The sequence below is a fragment of the Echiichthys vipera genome, assembly GCF_963691815.1.
Source record: "Echiichthys vipera genome assembly, chromosome: 8".
Taxonomy (NCBI): domain Eukaryota; kingdom Metazoa; phylum Chordata; class Actinopteri; order Perciformes; family Trachinidae; genus Echiichthys; species Echiichthys vipera.
Window position 1 is genome coordinate 8,260,611 of NC_139833.1, and position 5,270 is coordinate 8,265,880.

A 5,270-nucleotide genomic window follows, 5' to 3' on the forward strand; every position below is an offset into this window, starting at 1 on the left:
ACATGGCATACAGACATGCATGCGTTTTTTTTTGTTAGGCTCTCTTTCATATAATGCAAACATAGACCCATTAAAATGTATAATTGGGGTGCTTTGTTATGGCATGGATTATATTTATGTGTAAACACATGCAGACATACAATGAAGTTAACACACACTCCTCCACTCCACCCAAGAACACACACCACATCACACAGTCCCTTTGCTCCCTTCAGTATTAGGGATTGCGGTTCAAGTTCTACCCCAAACGAGCACCATGACATGATTCTTTGTTTCGCTGCCCCCCTTTTCCTCATGATCGCTGACGTGGAGAAACTCAACAATCGCTCACTTTTTTCTCCTCTTCCAAAAACAGTACAATTGTTACTTGTGTCATGTCGTCTTCCTTTGCTGCTGTTGTTGTTGTTTCTGCTGTGGACCAGAGACTCAAGACAATGGCTCATTCAGAAGAGGCCCTGTGAGTGTATCATCTTTTACGAGACATAGACGATGTGGTTGAGACAGAAGAGGGGTTCCTGTGTTGCGGCGGCGGAGATTGAGTACATCTGCATGACCTCTTTCCTAGCTCCAACTGGTTTAGGTCAATCTTTTCAAAACATCTTATTTTCCTAAAAAATGTCCACACAGATTAGATATAGCCCCTTGACTGAAGCTGTTGAGGTAGTATCGTAGACTGAATAATAAAGATGGGTGTAGCTCCAGGGTCCTTAAAGTGAAGCCAATGCAGAAGTGCTATAGACCTGCATTCTTTTTCATTTCCAGCAGAGAGCGTCTCCACTGCAAAAAGAGGCTGTTTGTATAGAAGTCAATGAGAAAATGAAGCTACTTCTCAGTTGATTTAATACCTCTGTAAACATTTTCCTAATAAGTTTATGGTCTCAATCAATAGTTTCAAGTCTTCTTCAATGCAGCATGATGATCATTTATTATATTATGATCCCATTTAGAGAAAAATAGCCAATAAAGCAGGGGATGCTTAAGGACGTGGCTACCTTTTGATTGACAGGTCGCCGTGCTAGCGACAGGGTAGAGGTTTAGTGACACATATACTGTGTACAATAAAACAGCCGTGAACCTGTGTTTGGGTGTTGATCAGAGTTTGGTTGCACCTTGCTAACAAAGCTTACATTAGCTAGCGTTAGCTGGTAACTGATTTTCAACCGGCTCTATGTCACTACACTGACCAGAACTCCAGGCTCATTCGCCAGAAATATTCCACCAGATGACTCACGTCAACCGGTTGAAAACCCGTGAATTTACCTCTTTAGCATTTAGCTTATTGCAGCATCATTGAAACGACAGTGGAGCGCAGCCTGACTCAGCTTAGCGCTCCTCCCTGGCCCTGCCTTCTTGTCCAAATATGGCTATGTCCGGTTGCAAAAAACCCAAGATGGCGATGGCTAAAATGCAATCTCCTTGGCTTCAAAACAAACACAGTCCACTCAGTCTGTCACGGTAACTACCTCCATCTCTGTTATACGGTCTATGGGTAATGGAGTATTGATCACATACTTTCCCAGTCTAGATTGAGTTAACTACAGTACTTCAGTCGCAGGCCTGTTTCGACAACATTTAAGCTAACATCCTCTTTTGCACCAGTTCCTATCAACGTTATTGTTTTCCACACAGACTTGTGTAGTAGATGACATCTTCATTTGGAATCCATCAGTGGGCTGGGCTGCTTACAGAGCAGTGTTTGTCTATTGTATTGTTCCCCTGGTTGCCAACAAGTCTGGCTTTCCAGTGGGCATTGTTAGTAGCTGTGACTCAAATGAACACTCAACACAGTGTTGGTTTTAAAAAGCATTACCGTATGTGAGTGTCGCACTTAACAATGCCTGTTGTGGTTAATGGTTACATCTAGTGGATTTTGGGCTTTGTACTTTTGCTTTGTGGCCATTTTCGTTTAGTCAGATCATCTTGAGTTGAGCTGCCACTTGTGCCTACAGCCTCTCTCTTTTAACATTTCAAGGGTGGTGAACTATTTCCCTGCGCCCTACTGTCAGAAATATTAGATACATATTTTTTCATTTTGTATGAACTAGCTTTGAATCTCTATCCCCTCCACATTCACTTGTTTCTGGGGCAGAGTATCATGTAACGATGTTGTTTTCCCTTCAGGAATTCTCGACATCTTCTTGATTTTTTATATGCAGATCCTTATCCTCTTTCTACAATCCTGCAGCGCTCAGCCAAGCCCATGCCTGTATGCTCCCACCCGCCACCACTCTATACACGCTGGGCTTTGTGGTTTTGGGTTTGGTCCAGAATGCAACTTTGTGGTCAGCCGCTACTTAGAAAGGCTGAATAAAACAGGAGCACGGTTTCCCTCTCCTCACAGTAGCACCTGCATAACACGTCAACGCATTTACACAGACAGAGACACGTCAGCAAACTGTGGCTCACACTCGACCATGGGAAACTCTTTATGAAATACACAGAGGAAGAGTCTGGTCTAACTCCATCAGGCTGAGGCTCTGTGATGCCGTTCCCCAGATTTAGGGGAGCTCCACAGAGCCTTGGGGTTAAATGAAGACAGCTCCAGTGCTCTAATGCAATATTCAAATCTTGCCTCTGTCTGATGCTGCAGCGTGCTGTAAAACTGTCCTGTCTCATCACTGTCCACGCTGAGTCACGCTCCCCACGCCCCCCACGCCCCCACTGCCTCCAAGCCTCTTGACATTCTCTGTACCGCTTGAGGGCCGCGGGGGTGAACACACACATGCAGGAACATGGACACATATGCATGCACCCGACCCGTGCTTTAAAGCAAACATAAGTAAGCATGCTCTTTATGCACCTATACACATGCATATGCACACACGAACACATCAGGATGAACACACATACCATGTTTGACCGACTTCGATGTGTAGAGGCTTAATATGTACAGTGTATATGGTACTAATTCCATATATTATACATTTACTCAAGTGATGCACTTAAGTACATTTTAGAAGTTTTCGTTATTGTTTATTGGAGTATTTCCATTTATTTTACTTTAAACTTCCATTTCACAACATTTCAGAGTGAAATATTGTACTCTTTTACACCCCTACATTTATCTGACAGCCATAGATACTTGCTTACTACAATTTTACACACACATGTGATCATCTCATGACACAGTGGAGAAAAAAAGTCTGTTTACAAGGTAGTCCTGAAATTATATATAAACATGTATACAATATTTGTCCACCACAAAGTGCAGATGATGAAGATTATTTTTCTGAAACTCCAAAATGTTAAAATCTTGGTCACACTTTTTTTAAAATAAAAACTAAGCTTATTGTTGGTTTCATGTGTTTACATACTTTACTAAAACTCTAATTAAAATGCTGCTTACATGTTAATTTTACAGCCATAATGAGCAGAATTATCATACTTTTACTTTAATACCTCAGTACATCTGGTATATATGGTATTGTGCAACTTCTCCACCTACTATTTTGGATGTAGGACGTCTATATATTTTGTGGTTTTGCTTCTTTACACTCAATTTAAATATCTGAATATTTCTTCTACTACGTTTTGTTTTGGTTATCCCTAAGTCTCATTTGCATTTGATCCAGTTCCGATAACAAGTTTTGGACTTAGTAATGTTCAGTAATGCTGTTTATTGAGTTACCCATTCTTGTTCCAGTACAGCAGCTTTTCAGAGCCCTCTCTACAGCCGACTCATCTGAAATAAGTATGCATTAATGCTCTGTGGCTACTCCCACAGAATTACTACTCAGGAAGTATAATTCACATGTACAGTATGGCGGACAGAGATACTGTGAGAGCCAGGAAGGATGTGGCCTCCCCTGCCCTGTGCTGTGCTGTGCTGAGCTGGCTCGCTCTTCCTGCCTCCGTCCATGTATTACATACTGTACATTCACAGGCAGTGTTACGCTTCACATTCTCTTTCCCTCATAAAACAAGTCATCACGTTGTAACAGTGAGTCTATAAACCGGTTTAAGGCATGCTCCAATAGGTCCCATAGCTCCCTTTAGTATAAACTAGCTTTCTCCCAGAAATAGTGCCCTGCATATTTTATGAGTACTTTTATTTTTGTCTTTCCTGAGCTGAAAATGGGGTGAAGACGCAGTTTTGTGGTTCTTTCTCTGCAACGGGCTGCTCCCTTTATAGACCCGATGGTCACTGTGTTTCTCTAATGTGGTTTCACTACGAGGCAACAGTGGCAGTGAACTCTGGAATTGACTCGTCACCCTGAGCTGACACAGTGGCAGCGGTTACCAAAACTGAGAACTGCTGGGCTGATTAAAGAGGGTGACAGAGCATGGTGACATATTTAGCAAAGCAAATGTAAATGACAGTTTACTTAAGAGAAGCAGTGTTTAGAAAGAAATGCACGGTGTTATGACACAGTGATCCACGGCCCAAGTTTTTGTGGGTAAGGCTCACATTCAATCCGAAAAAATCTCATCACTGTGGAAATTACAGCTTCTCTGCCAAATCAGAAAGCACCCTGTGTTTGGCAGGACAAAAACTGAATGCCTTTGGGAGCAGCCTGAAGCCAAGGTACAACACCGCTGTTTAACGTTATTATGTGGAATCTGTAAATGGTGCATAACCACACACATGCATGGCGAAATAACTGACTGCCTTTGACAAAAATAACCAAAAAAAAGCTGTCGAAATGCGATGAAGTGTTTAATAATATGATAGTAATAATGGTAAGAAAACATGATATTTTATAGTGATTTTAACTTAACTAAGGCCTCTTAATTCATATATAATTGTATTCACTTTTTACCCAATAAGTGTTTTGATTTAAACTGAGTCCTTACCCCAAGTGAAGGAGTTCAAGTACCTCGGGATCATGTTCACGAGTGAGGGGACGATGGAGCGTGAGCTTGGCCGGGGGAATCGGAGCAGTCGCTCTACCGCACCGTTGTGACGAAAAGAGAGCTGAGCCGGAAGACAAAGCTCTTGATCTACCAGTCAATCTTCGTTCCTTGCTTTGAAAGGAGCCAGTTGAGGTGGTTCGGGCATCTACTAAGGATGCCCCCTGGGCGCCTTCCTAGGGAGGTGTTCCAGGCACTACCAGCTGGGAGGAGGCCTCGGGGAAGACCCAGGACCAGGCGGAGAGATTATATCTCCACACTGGCCTGGGAACGCCTCAGGATCCCCCAGTTAGAGCTGGTTAATGTGGCCCGGGAAAGGGAAGTTTGGAGTCCCCTGCTAAAGCTGCTGCCCCCGCAACCCGACCCCAGAGAAGCGGTTGAAGATGAGATGAGATGAGATGTGTATATATTTTATTATC